Source organism: Borostomias antarcticus (genome assembly GCF_949987555.1).
Source record: "Borostomias antarcticus genome assembly, chromosome: 18".
In the NCBI taxonomy this organism is placed as follows: Eukaryota; Metazoa; Chordata; class Actinopteri; order Stomiiformes; family Stomiidae; genus Borostomias; species Borostomias antarcticus.
In genome coordinates, this window is record NC_140251.1 from 9811653 (window position 1) to 9827388 (window position 15736).

The following is a 15736-nucleotide window of genomic DNA, read 5'->3' on the forward strand; positions in this document are numbered from 1 at the left end:
GTCCAAGGAACGAGTTGAAGTAGAATTGAAGGAAATAAGGAAGAAGTTGGAGGACATCAACATGTCAAAGTCTAAATTTGAAACTGAAATGGCTGTGACTCAGAACGAGGGAGATGTGGATCAAAGTGCTTGGTTGGATAAGGCATTGATGGATCTTACTGCAATCAGAACGGAGATACAAGCTCGAACGCGTCAAATGGAAAAGGACTTGGATAGATATGACCTTCATCCAAGACCTAGCAAATCAAAGGGAAAAGATAAATCGAAAGAAACGCAAATCAAAAGAGAAGAAATCAAAGAGAAAGAGTACAGTGAAGATGTTTACGGTGGTGATTAGTGGCGCTCATATAAATTAGCCTTGCCAGGCTAGTGACATGTCTGCTATCTTGGACAAACTGCCGATTCTCCAAGAAGGCGCCCATCCTTGGACGGCAAAAATTGATCAGCTATCACAAGGCATATCACTCGCCATGGGTGATGTCAAGAGAAGAGAATTCTATCTTCAGTGGTAGGAGTGCAGCCAATGGAAGAGATCCTGGAGAAAGCTGGACTGGGAAGACATGTTCGTACAGCGGTTTATGTTGCTGAACTTTTTGCAGCCCATAGGGGACGTTTGTGGAGGATGCTGAAGGAGATGTACCCCACTAATGTACATCTAGATAATATAATCTTTGATGCCTTAGGTGAAACTGAGAACTCCAGAGCGTACAGTATGTGGCACGAGCCTATAAACAGTGGAGAGATTTCATGGGAAACGATCCTGAAGAGAGCAAGTTAGAGCGTGCTGTGCTGCGACAGAAGCTCCAGGAAGGCTTGCCTCAGTCCGTGAGGTGTAAACTGGCGGAAGTGGTTGGCCTGGGATCAATGGCAAAGAACATCTACATTGACCATATTGCCCATCAAATGGAGCATTACCGAAAGAAGAAACGTGCTTTGAAGGAACAAGATGCAGAGCTGAAGAGGAAACTCAACCAAACCCAGCTAATGGATGGAAAATGCAAAGAAAAGGAGAAGAAACAGCTGTTGTTTTGCAGAATGAACAACCACAGATTCAACAACAAATTCAACAATTGCTAATGATGCAATCTTCACTCCCATTCCCTGTTTTCCAACAGCCTCAGATATGGAGAGACGTAGAAGAGGCCTATTATTCATTCTGAAGAATTCAAGTTCTTAAAAAAAACAAAAAAAAGGGGAAGGTGAAGAGGAAGTCGATCATGTCATTGGACAGGTGTCATGAGCTCCAAGCAATGCCAAGAGTCATGTCGTAAGAGGATGATGAGCTACCAACTCCAGAGGGTTAAGACCAGCCTGGACGAAGACAAAACCCTGATGGCAGGAGGACTATGACAATATACAGAAATAAGATGAATGGAGAGCAAAGTTGAAGGCGTAAATGGCTATTCGTAGACAGAAGAAAAGCCTGCTGATCTCCATTGAAGCTGAGTTGGGGAGTACAGTCATTGTTCCGTGTGACTGCTTAGGCACAGTGCCTATTAGCATCAAGTGGCTAAAAGACAGAGTGGGGATGATGATGATGACAGTCCCCCCAGATCGACGTGTGCAGTTTAAGGGAAAGGAAAAGTCAAGCAGGAAGTGGACATGGCTTGAAGGTCAAGGAAGGACCTGTGCTTTGAGATTGCTTTAACCCCTGGAAGGAACTTGGAGCTACAAGACTGAACTAGAAACATAAGTATATTTTTTGTTTCTCTAATAGCTAGTGCTAAGTCATCAGTGTTGTTGTGAAACTGCTTTGTTATTCAAGGTTATTGTGAGAGTTAGTTTCGGCCTGAGCTAGACTAATTGCCCTGTTGAGTGGGCTGAGGGAGTGGCCTGCTGAAGTGAGGATATATAAACAACACAGGGCCAAGTGTTCCCCAGATTGCTTTAACCCCTGGAAGGAACTTGGAGCTACAAGACTGAACTAGAAACATAAGTATATTTTTGTTTCTCTAATAGCTAGTGCTAAGTCATCAGTGTTGTTGTGAAACTGCTTTGTTATTCAAGGTTATTGTGAGAGTTAGTTTCTGCCTGAGCTAGACTAATTTCCCTGTTGAGTGGCCTGAGGGAGTTGCCTACTCTCCTGGCAGATGATTAGCAATCAGCAGTTACCGGCCTGAAGCAATGCTGGCTTAGATGGCGACAGCGGGAAGGCGACGGCTCCCTCCGGCACGCGACCGAAGGCTAGGGCAACCAAAGGCACCGGGCGACTTATTCAAGAGCGACTTTGTCAAGTAAGACTGTCAGGAAGGTAGTACGTCTACATTTACCTCTGTACCTGTTTTGTTACCATTATGTGTTTGTATCCTATTCCTGTTGTGTTCCCTCTCCGGCGGTCACGCAGACACTGGGTCACCCCCAGACTCCGTAACCCCTCTAACCTCATCTATCCGACTGTCTCAACTCATAGAGAGAAAGTGGTGACAGGGGGACTTTGGAATTGCCAGTCGGCGGTGCCCAAAGCTGAGTTTATCTCAGGCTATGCATCCTTGCTCTCCCTCAGCTTCCTTGCTCTCACCGAGACATGGATCACACCAGAGAACACTGCCACACCCGCAGCCCTGTCAGATGTGTATTCTTTCTCCCACACTCCCAGAGCTGCGAGGCGAGGTGGTGGTACTGGCCTGCTCATTTCCCCAACATGGAAATACTCACTCGTCTCCATCCCACAGTTCTCCCCTCCCTCTTTTGAATTCCATGCTGTCTCTGTCATGTATCCAATCAAGCTCACCATTGCTGTTGTGTATCGCCCACCAGGTCCTCTTGGTGAATTCCTGGAGGAGCTCGATACACTAGTTTCGCACTTCCCAGATGATGGGTCCGCACTCATCCTTCTCGGGGACTTCAACATCCAGAGTGAGAAATTGGAACCTTTCCTCTCCTTCCTCTCCTCCTTCGATCTTCACCTCTCTTCTTCTCCTCCTACTCACAAAGCCGGCAACCAGCTGGATCTCATCTTCACTAGACACTGTTCCACCCCTAACCTCTCTGTCACTCCCCTCCATCTCTCTGACCACTATTTCATGTCCTACTCCCTCTCCATCCCCTCTTCCCCTGTAACTCCTCCTCCTACCCACATGGTTACCGCCCGTAGCCATCTCCGCTCGCTCTCCCCTACTGACCTTTCCTCTACTGTCACCTCCGCCCTCCCCGCCCCTGAATCCTTCTCTCTCCTACCCTCTGATACTGCCACTGATCTTCTCCTCTCTACTCTTTCCTCTTCTCTGGACAATCTCTGTCCCCTCACCTCCAGGCCTGCACGCCCAACTCCACCTGCCCCATGGCTGTCGGACTCAGTGCGTACTGATAGACGGAGCCTGAGAATAGCTGAGCGCAAATGGAGGAAAGGCAAGCTCCCAGAGGACCTTCTTAATTTCCAATCTCTTCTTTCCACATTCTCCTCCTTTCTGTCTGCTGCTAAAGCTGCTTTCTTCCGCTCTAAAATCCTAACCTCTGCTTCCAATCCTAAAAAACTCTTTGAAACCTTCTCTTCACTACTCCAGCCCCCACCTCCTACTCCCAACTCCTCCCTTCTCCCTGATGATTTCGCCAACTTCTTTGACAAGAAAGTTAACGATATCAGATCCTCTTTCCCCCCTCCCCCGGTCAACGCTCCATGCACGAAACTCACCCCCCCATCCCCACCCTCTCTCCACTCCCTGCTCCCCCCCTCCTCTCCACGCCCCACCTTATCCCACTTTTCTCCCCTCTCCCCCAACGAGGCCCTCAACCTTGTAACATCTAACCGCCCCACCACGTGCTCCCTAGACCCTGTTCCCTCGACTCTCCTTCAGTCTGTTGCACCCGATCTCCTTCCCTTCCTAACCCACCTCATCAATGCATCTCTTGTTTCAGGATGTTTTCCCTCTGCTTTCAAGACTGCCAGAGTCACCCCCCTCCTAAAGAAACCATCTCTGGACCCCTCTGATGTCAAAAACTACAGACCGGTTTCCCTTCTATCCTTTCTATCCAAAACACTTGAACGTGCTATCTTTAACCAACTGTCTTCGTACCTCCACCAGAACGACCTCCTAGATCCCCACCAATCCGGGTTCAAGGCTGGCCACTCGACAGAGACCGCCCTCCTTGCAGTAACAGAGTCACTCCATGCCGCTAGAGCGAACTCTCTCTCCTCTGTCCTGATACTCCTAGACCTGTCAGCAGCATTTGATACGGTAGACCACCAGATCCTCCTCTCCACCCTCGAGGAGAAAGGCATCGATGGCTCTGCACACTCCCTGTTTGCATTCTACCTGACGGGCCGCTCCTACCAGGTGACATGGAGAGGGTCGACGTCGGAACCGCGTAGTCTGACTACGGGGGTTCCACAAGGGTCTGTCCTGGGTCCTCTCCTGTTTTCCCTCTACACTACATCTCTGGGCTCTGTCATTCGCTCGCATGGCTTCTCCTATCACTGCTATGCCGATGACACCCAACTGGTTCTGTCATTTCCCCCTTCTGATACAGAAGTGGAGACACGCATAGCTGGGTGCTTGGCTGACATTTCGGAGTGGATGATGTAGTGGATTTTAAAGGATTTACCAAGATTCGTTCAAAAGGTTAAGTCTGATTTATTGTGAAACACATTACGAGCGCAAGGACTTCCTGACAAACGCAGCAAAGGTGGTTCAGTCAGAGAAGTGAAGTCAGTCACTTCTGCCCTGGCTTATATTCAGTCTATGCGTCATCGTGAGGGGACGGATATCACACAGTGAAAGAAAGGAATGTGGGATGAAACTCACTTTGAATATGGCTTTGAATAGAGACAAAGGTCTGAGTCAGGGCAGGAAGGACAAGGTGTGGCCTTTCTGACTTGGACAAAAGAGCGAGGCAGAGCTATGCAGAGTGTTTACACAATTACAAAAGGGGGGAGAGTTGGTGTTTTACATTAGACTGAAACTGGGGTTTGCGGGGGACTTGGGGGGGAGGTGATAAATTACAAAGACAAAGGTTTAAGGTGTTTGGATGTAAATTCCTGGACAATCCCTCATTTGTGCCTGAACAGGCACACAAAAATAAAATCCAAACATAGTGTAAACAGTCAGCTATGCTATACATGTGGAAAGGAAATAATCTCTCCACTAGGTGGAGCAAAAAAAAAAATTTTTTTTTTTTTTTTTTTTTTTTTAAAATTATTTTCCTTCAACGTGCAAAATCACGCACCAAAACCCCTTGCTTCAGAAATTTGACAGGAAACAAGATAAAAAAAATGACATGATTATATACTATTTATAGTCTAAGAGTGGACAACCATTCACCAAAAAACAAACTTGATTTAACAAGGCAAAAAAAAGATAAAATGGTTACCAGTGTAAGAGGGGCAAAAAACCTCTTGGTCAATTTAGAGGAAAAACCCAAACTTATTTATCAACTCATGTTTCAACCATTGCAACTCTTGTAAACAAATATGATATTTTCCAGATTATTTCAAAGTTCATTCACTCTTGTGAATAATCGCATGTGATGTCCTATGGAACATAGATTCCATGTGTGCGTCGCTGAATGTTTAATGTAGGTTCCAGTGTGTGCGATCAGAGGTGCAGTCCGATTGCTCATCAGAGGAGAATGTCATCTGGGGAATGCAAGGCGTCTTCTCTTCTAGATCGCAACTTCGATGTCGCGTTGCTTGAAATCAGTTATGTTCAATGTTAGTGTGTGCAGGTGTGTGTGCGTGTGTGGTGCATCTTGTGAGGAGGTGACCAGCAAGGTCATTTTTCCTCCGATTCCTCGTCAGAGGAGAGGACAGTGTGATGGCCCATGGTTTTGGCCTTTGAGCCCTCTGGTTCAGCTGCATTCTGATCTCCTGGTGTTTGCGATCCCCTGGTGGACCGTCCTCTGCTGCTTGGACCCGTCGGCAATGGCTTGCATGGATCCACTGCGTGGTGAGTAGAACCTGGTACGGCCCCAGCCACCTTGGCGAGTTCCAGCTCCTTCGTCTGTGGTCGCGGACCAGGACCCAATCCCCAGGAGAGATGTGATGCAGGAACCCCTCCTTAGCCTCAGGAAGGCGGTCCTCACTCTGTTGAAGACATCCCTGGCTTCTCTTCCATGTTTTCTGGCCTGTTCTCAGGCTGCTTATCTGCTCCTGGTAGTCTCTTCTCTCCCCACTGGGCAGGTCCACATAGAGCGGTCACCCAGCGAGCTCTCGGAAGGTGAGGAGAGAGTCCCTGTCTTGGTTCAGCAGAGTGAAGGTGCGGTGGGACACCACACAGCCAGGGCGCCAGCAGCACGTACAGGCTCTTGAACTGAACCCGGTCCATCCCTGTACTGCTCCACGTAGGGCCGGCCCGGGTCGTGCTGCTGGAGGGCTCATCTCGGCGCTCCCCGCTCCCCCAGCACAGGCTGATGAAGTGCTCCGTCTGTGGATCCACAGATGAGAGAGACAAACAGAGACAAAACAGAAGAGCAAAAGGAGAGTCCTCTGGTCTGGTCTCCCTGTTCCCTTCTTTGGTCAGGAACGGTTATTCAAAATCTGTTGGAGATTCTCAGAAATATGGTTAAGCGCAAGCTCCTGCTTTGGGGAAAAATGTTGTTATTCTGTCAGGAAAACTTAAACAGGGTGACTGTTCAAGTGTCATTTAGAGCCAGTCTGCAGTAGCCTACAGTGACATCAGGGGCAGTGTTAGAATGACTTCAACACGCCCAGTCCCCAGTCATGATCAAGGCAATTGGATTTGGCTCTAGCAGTTCTCTTGCGATTTTATGAAAAGAAAATAACCCCATATTCTCGTCTCAACAAAACAACACCCTCTAAGGGTGAAAGCAAAAATTTCCTGAAGTCAGGATAAAAATAGAGACGGGGCAAAGAAAATGACACTAAAATGAACTGGCTTCATTTACAATTAACTAATCAAAAAACTCCATCAAAGCTTCATTTGTATAGCTAAAATTTGTATATCTAAACCCTCCCTCTTCTGCATTTGAGGACAGAGTATTTGGGCACTGCTTCGGACAAAATGGTCTCTTCTCTGTTTCATACTTATCTGTCGCTCACAGTGAGTTGGTGACATGGCGTTGGCGTTGCATCTCACGAACCCCAGATCGCCCATCCTCCATCTCCACCTCCGGTCTGTGCCCGTCTCCTGGTTCGGCATTCACCCATCACTCCCGGAACGACAGTTGTCTGTAAAAAAACACTCAGAAAAAAAACACTCAGGCCCGATGAATGTGCCTTAAACTATAAACATGAGATATTTAACATAACCATTTAAAAATATATAATTGGGTTAGGAGATGCTGTATGCAGATTAAGACACTGACAAATATGAACCTTCTGTTCCTTTTTCACAGCTGTTCTATCTGACGGTCCCTCCTGGCCTAGTCATGACTGTTATGGGTTGTTCACTCCAGCAGGTGGCGCTCGACCCCAAAATCGGAGGCTCTTCCTTCCGGCCCTGTTCGGACAAATACCTCGTAGAAAGGGGTGGCTTAACTCGTAGAGAGAAGGGGCGTGGCTAATGGCGCAACAAGTCGAGGGGGAATCTAATTTTAAATCAGAGTTATTCTGCTGGGGAAATGGCGGAGAGACTGTTTGCTGAATCTCCTTATCTTTCCTTCCTGACCTAAAAAAAAAAAAACTCTCTCGTTCTACTCTCCCAAATCTTAAAAACAGACCAGTCTAGAGAAGTAACAGGCTTTTCCCTTAACCCTCTAGCTGAGCCCGAATCTTAGAATTTAACACTAAAATGTCAGATGTGGATGTAAGAAATCGAAAATGCTTTAGCACATAACGAAATTCTGCCAACAAACGCTCGCAGAGTAATGCTTCAGCGCAACAATCTTCTCAGGCTAGCAGTAGAATCCTGTGACCTCCTCTAGCCCTATGTTATTAGCCGGGGTTACATTGACACCTAGTGGTGATCCCAAAATGTTGCATGTATGACCCGGAAGTTGTCTTTGGCAGCGCGGGGAAATTTAAAGAAACAACTCCCTAATAAATCACGACGCAGCCTAAAACCCCAAAACAGCAATGAAAGGAAACCTTATGGTTAACTCACGGCGGGAAAGAATACAATTTCGAAAGAAACACACATTAAGACACATTAAATTCGCTTAGTACTCACCTAGTCAGCGAAGTGCTTTGTTCTCTTCTGGCTCAATGGCAGAACACCGCGAGAGTTTTCCTGCGTCTCCTAGGCAACCAGTTAGCTAGCCTACTGGGAATCTAGCAGAATTTTAACAGTCTAAAAGTGTACAAAACAATACTTTACCTGGATCCATGGCGCGCATAACAAACAATAATCAAGAGCCGAGGCTCAAACAGTGAACACATAAGACGAACAACCCCCCGTGCACATGCAAGAGAGAAACGTAGCAGACACACGGGAACGCAAACAAAGGACGACCAAACGACGACCAAAAACGACTAATATACGACTTAACACACAAACATGAAACAAAGGCCCACGTTTACAACAAATCATTCTCGGCTGCACTAGCAATTTGGTCCAGGCTAAACCTTCCGTTCAGATCCTACCAAATATGTACAGCCCCTCTGGTCAAAATCTCTACCAGAAAACGCGGATTGCAAAACTCTCAATTCCGCCCTGTAGCTACATCTCCATTGAGCAAAAAACTCTCTCAACGTGCTCTCGGTTAAAACTCTCCCGCGACCGGCCAAAAGGAAACCTGTTCTGTGCCAAACTCTCACTTGAACAGCTGATACCCTCGTAACGAAACAAGGACGAAGTCAAAAGACAATACGATATAAAATCTATTGCTGTTCACATCTCCTTAGATAGTTACTTACTAAATACCCACGCTGGGGTTTTCTGTTTTCAAACAATCCAGACCAACAAGCCGAACCAAATCAAGGCAAATACAACTCAACCCAAAAGAGGGTTCGTTTAAACGTACCTGTGCGCTTCAAGAATCCAGTGTAAGAACTGAGGAAATAATCTCGGCTGGCGCTCTAGCGCAAGAGAGAAAATTGATTTTCCAACGCCCACTATGGACCCGACACGTCTGTCGATCAGTTCTATCCACTGGAATCCCGAAGCAAACGCAGGCAGTGATCCCATCCCCGTCGCCAAACTGTAGTGGATTTTAAAGGATTTACCAAGATTCGTTCAAAAGGTTAAGTCTGATTTATTGTGAAACACATTACGAGCGCAAGGACTTCCTGACAAACGCAGCAAAGGTGGTTCAGTCAGAGAAGTGAAGTCAGTCACTTCTGCCCTGGCTTATATTCAGTCTATGCGTCATCGTGAGGGGACGGATATCACACAGTGAAAGAAAGGAATGTGGGATGAAACTCACTTTGAATATGGCTTTGAATAGAGACAAAGGTCTGAGTCAGGGCAGGAAGGACAAGGTGTGGCCTTTCTGACTTGGACAAAAGAGCGAGGCAGAGCTATGCAGAGTGTTTACACAATTACAAAAGGGGGGAGAGTTGGTGTTTTACATTAGACTGAAACTGGGGTTTGCGGGGGACTTGGGGGGGAGGTGATAAATTACAAAGACAAAGGTTTAAGGTGTTTGGATGTAAATTCCTGGACAATGACGACACATCACCTCAAGCTCAATCTGGACAAGACTGAGCTGCTGTTCCTCCCGGGGAAGGGCTGTCCGCACCGGGACCTGGCCATCACCATTGAAGACACAGTGGTGACCCCGACTCGGACTGCGAGGAATCTGGGTGTGACCCTGGATGACCAACTGTCATTTTCCTCACATGTCACATCCGTCACACGTTCCTGCAGATTCATGCTCTACAACATCAGGAGGATTCGCCCTTTCCTCACTAATGAAACGGCGCAGGTACTCATCCAGGCCCTGGTCATCTCCCGCCTGGACTACTGCAACTCCCTCCTCGCGGGGGCACCGGCGTCAGCCATTAAACCTCTGGAACTTGTCCAGAAAGCTGCTGCTCGCCTGGTGTTCAACCACCCCAAATTCTCCCACACAACTTCCCTCCTCCGTTCCCTACACTAGCGGCTCGCATCCAGTTTAAAACTCTGGCGCTAACCTACAGGGCAATGAAAGGAACAGCCCCCTCCTACCTCCAGGCCATGGTCAAACCCTACATCCCCTCCCGACCACTACGCTCTGCTACCTCAGGGCGACTGGTTGCCCCGTCACTCCGAGGCTCCTGCGGTCGATCGACACGGTCACGGCTCTTCTCTGTCCTGGCCCCGCAGTGGTGGAATGAGCTGCCCACTGATGTCAGGACAGCAGAGTCGCTGCCCATCTTTCGTCGCAGGCTCAAAACTCATCTCTTCAAGAAGTACTACAACAATCCTCCCACCTAAGCACTTATTATATTATATTGCACTGTACTTTAGATTGTGATTCTTGCACTTTGCCTTCAGCACTAGATTATGCTCTTAGTCACTTGTTTGTTTTAGAAAGAAGATGCACTTGTGAGTTCTGGCAAGTAGTAGTACATTGGCTCTTCCTACGTTAAATGCAATTATTGTTAGTCGCTTTGGATAAAAGCGTCTGCTAAATGACTGTAATGTAATGCTTTGGAAATACAACACCTGATGGACGGTGATGAGGAGCCTACAGGTGCATGAGGGAAGTAAACAACAAGAAATCAGTGACAATAACCTTGATGGTGCAGAAGAACAAAGAGCCGACCCCTACAATCCAAACCACTATAAGAGTGTTGACGGAAGATGCCTGGAAGGGAGTAATGAATAAAATGAATCAACTACTGGTGCGTCAACGATCAACAATACAACAAGTATTTCCTATGTCTCCAGAATCCATTTTTGTGAAGGGTGATAACAGACTCTCCACCTACGTTGAGCCTGAGCTCATTCCTGAAGTTGAAGTGATAAGGAATACTTCTATTACATCTGTGACATTTTTGAGAACCACTCGTCTCCAGAAGGTTACTACAGAAGCAATTTGGTTGAATATACCCCTGGAGCATGAACCATCTTTTTGTTCAGATAAAAATGTCATATTGTTGTTTGGTTATTGTTGCTTTGATGTTTTGTTATTGTATTCCTGTTTCGAAAGAATGTGTGATGTGAAATATTGAAAGAGGGATGAATGTTCAGGTTGTTTAGTTTATTGCAGAAATTTGTCATAATGGTAGGAGTATTCAGTTATGGACTCTTACAACACCCGTTTAGATAATTGGGCTACAAAGCTGTTTAGTCATTCCAATGGTTTGGATCCTAGGTGAAGTTGGTTACAGTCAGACAAATGGAAAGCTTTGAATTTTAGGATTGTTCTAGTTCTTTCTCTGGTATTGACCCCTGCTCCGAGGTATGGTTTAACGGATGGTGAGAAATTTAGCTGGACAGCTTATTGTTACATCACCTGGTGTGGTTTTCAGAGACAGTGATGAAATAGATGAGGAGCCTTTGAGTCCTAAGAGTGATGATGGTAATGAGTTTGAAGATGATCTCTTTGGTATTGGTGCAAATTCAAAGTCTGTCATGGTTTGAATAGATGATTGAGTTTAGGTTATGTTTCTCAATATGATTTTATGTTTTAACAGTCAATAAATGGCCTTAAGCTGCTTTGTTATGCATTTTATTGTATGATGTACTAGCACTTTGAGGTTTCACTGAAATGTAAAGTGCACACACAAATAAAAGCTATTATTATTACTATTATTATTATTATTTTCCATTTTTGTAATGTGTTTTTGTTTGTGAGGAGTTGGCCTTTGGCCTCCCCCTCAGACATTAACTCTAATCTGTGTTGAGTGTTATTTTTCAGGTGCCAGGGACCCTGGGTGCCAGGCCTTTGCCGTGCCTGGATTACGCCTTCCTGGGGACTGCCTGACACCTATCGTTCGTCTATTAACTTTTTGTTTAACCCTTTCTAGTTCTTTTTGATAAATGTTGGGACATGAGATTACTTGTGGGAAGTTAGAAATTTTCCATCCTGCAGCATTGCACCTTCACGGTATTTGGAAGGGAAATCCCGTTGGAAATCTCGTGGGATTTTAGACGGGTGTTATTTCGTTTTAGTGATGTACCACCGCCAGGTGGCGTCTTTGAGCAGATTTAGCAGGCTGGGCTCTGTTTTTCTCCTATAGTCTACGAATGAAGACAAGCCTCATCATTGCATCATTAAATTTCACATTCTTTAATTTAAATGCTCTTTTGTAAAGCACTTTGAGCTGAATTTATCTGTATGAAAGGTGCTAGTGTTGTCACAATACCAAAATTATGAGTTCGATACGACACCTGCCAAAAATATCCCGATACCGAAACGATACCACGGCGAAAATCTAAAACATAAGGAAAAGTAATGGAATAATAGATGACAGAACATGGAACTTTAAATTGTTGGCTTTTTTTAGTGCTCTGTTCAGTCTTTTTGCATCTTTTGAGTCTTTATCATATTTCCTGTAGCTTTCAAACACAGCTGGAAGGGAAGGCTGCCTCGACTGGGTGGTTTGGGATTGTGCTGGCATCTGTTTGTCTGTGTGGGGAGAAATCAATAAATTATGCCTATGTTGTTGTAATATCATAATATAATCATAAGATAATCATAAGAACTTGAAAAGCTTATTATTATTATTATTAATTATTAATAATAATTAACTATTAACCCAGGCCTATTGAAGCATTTTTGCTATTCCATATTATCAGAAGAGATAATTGTCTCACGGTTAACAGTTCCCTCGCTCTAGGAGGTCGGAGCAGGTATCGATTTTTTTTGTCACACGTGCGCTAGGCAGAGAGCTAGGCTTGCAGCCAGGCTGCAGCTATGCTAGCTAAAAGTCTCATGCTACGGATGAAAATTAGCTTCTCTAGCTATAATCTGGTGCAATAAATGTATTGTGCATTCATACATTCAAACATAAGGTAGGCTAAATATCCTTCGGTTGTATTCAGTACTGGTGTTGCTGTTGTGTGTATCTTATCTTCTATCACATTCGCTAACCTGTCGCTCTTTGAATTCTTTGTGTACTGTAAGTCGGCATGTCTGTCTGCAAGATGCTTTGCCAGGTTGGTCGTATTGGCTCCCTTGGTTAGATTTGTAGCATCGTTTACAGATGGGCTTTGTAATGTCCGTGGGCTTGCCCTCACTGTCGGCTCTGTAAGAAAAATAATGCCAGATTTTGCTGCGCGCATCAGCTTTATCGACAAGCTGTGGACAGTCGACATTTGTACTTGTAGCCATCTCAGGTTAGCTACCGTCCTCTCGAAGATGCTGCGTGCATATGAGCGGGGGAAAACTGTTGCACTGCTCGCTGCAGAGTGACAGAGCGAGGAGAGAGAAAGAGCGCGCGCACCCACACATACTGCCCCGCGACTCAGGGATCTTGGGAGAGAGAAGCAGAGTGCTATAGCCTGAACTAGAACCTAAGTATAATTTTCTTACTCTAATAGGTCTTGCTAAGTCGTCAGTGTCATTGTGAAACTGCTTTGTTATTCAATGCTATTGTGAGAATTAGTTTCTGCCTGAGCTAGACTCATTTCCCTGTTGAGTGGCCTGAGGGAGTTGCCTACTCTCCTGGCAGATGATTAGCAATCAGCAGTTACCGGCCTGAAGCAATGCTGGCTTAGATGGCAACAGCGGGAAGGCGACGGCTCCCTCCGGCACGCGACCGAAGGCTAGGGCGACCAAAGGCACCGGGCGACTTAATCAAGAGCGACTTTGCCAAGTAAGACTGTCAGGAAAGTAGTACGTCTACATTTACCTCTGTAACTGTTTTGTTAGCATTATGTGTTTGCATCCCATTCCTCTTGTGTTCCCTCTCCGGGGGTCACGCAGACACTGGGTCACCCCCAGACTCCGTAACCCCTCTAACCTCATCTATCCTACTGTCTCAACTCATAGAGAGAAAGTGGTGACAGGGGGACTTTGGAATTGCCAGTCGGCGGTGCCCAAAGCTGAGTTTATCTCAGGCTATGCATCCTTGCTCTCCCTCAGCTTCCTTGGTCTCACCGAGACATGGATCACACCAGAGAACACTGCTACACCCGCAGCCCTGTCAGATGTGTATTCTTTCTCCCACACTCCCAGAGCTGTGAGGCGAGGTGGTGGTACTGGCCTGCTCATTTCCCCAACATGGAAATACTCACTCGTCTCTATTCTACAGTTCTCCTCGCCCTCTTTTGGATTCCATGCTGTCTCTGTCACGTATCCAATCAAGCTCACCATTGCTGTTGTGTATCGCCCACCAGGTCCTCTTGGTGAATTCCTAGAGGAGCTCGATACACTAGTTTCGCACTTCCCTGATGATGGGTCCGCACTCATCCTTCTCGGGGACTTCAACATCCAGAGTGAGAAATTGGAACCTCTTCTCTCTTTCCTCTCCTCCTTCGATCTTCACCTCTCTTCTTCTCCTCCTACTCACAAAGCTGGCAACCAGCTGGATCTAATCTTCACTAGACACTATTCCACCCCTAACCTGTCTGTCGCTTCCCTCCATCTCTCTGACAACTATTTCATGTCCTACTCCCTCTCCATAGAGGTCTTCTCGGGTCCAAAAAGACGGACCCGAACCCGAATGGATCCGATAAATTCGTTCCGAGATCCGACTGGATCCGATCATTTGAAAAAAATATATATACCGACCCGAATTTGTCCCGAGACATTACAGACCCGATCCGATAAATGTCCGAGAGCAGGAGTAGGACAGAGACCCGAGTTCGGGTCGGGTCGGCGGATCCGACAGACTATTTAAAGTTGCTACTAAAATGCCACACTGCTAAAAACGTTTATCAGGTCGTAGTCTCCCTACAACATATGGTAGCCTCATACAATCAATCAAATAATCGATCAAAACAGAAAGACCTAACGTGAAGAACTAGTCTAGGCTATATGAAATCAATCGCTATTTATAACAGCGCCTACTTTCTTCTCCTCTTTGTTGACAATATGCATGAAGTTGGCCCAGACAGAAGAGGTGCCGGTGGGTTTGACCTCTTTATATTCATTATTCTGTAACTTTAGTTTAACATCAGACAAGCTGCTAACGGTGTCCATCTTTCTTTGTTTGCTATTTTCCCCGCTCTGTCTCAACTCGCAATCACGCATGCGTTTCTCTCGTGAGATTCAGCGCTGCGCGCCAAAAGAAAATAATGATTAAAAAAAAGAAACGATTCAGCGCTGCGCTGATCACGGATCTTCTCAGATCCACTCGGGTATTACACATAATGATAAACAGACCCGGGACCGACGGTAATAGAATGGGATCCGACCCGGACCCGACTGACCATAATAAAACGAGGAAACGTGGACCCGAACCCGTACGGGTCTCGGGTCGGGTCTCGGGTCCCTCGGGTATACCCGACCCGTGAAGACCTCTACTCTAGCCCCCACCTCCTACTCCCAACTCCTCCCTTCTCCCTGATGATTTCGCCAACTACTTTGACAAGTAAGTTAACAATATCAGATCCTCTTTCCCCCCTCCCCCGGTCAACGCTCCGTGCACGAAACTCACCCCCCCACCCTTCTCTCCCCTCCCTGCTCCCCCCCTCCTCTCCACGCCCCACCTTATCCCACTTTTCTCCCCCAACGAGGCCCTCAACCTTGTAACATCTAACCGCCCCACCACGTGCTCCCTAGACCCTGTTCCCTCCACTCTCCTTCAGTCTGTTGTACCCAAACTCCTTCCCTTCCTAACCCACCTCATCAACGCATCTCTTGTATCAGGATGCTTTCCCTCTGCTTTCAAGACTGCCAGTCACCCCCCTCCTAAAGAAACCATCTCTCGACCCCTCTGATGTCAAAAACTACAGACCGGTTTCCCTTCTATCCTTTCTATCCAAAACACTTGAACGTGCTATCTTTAACCAACGACCTCCTAGATCCC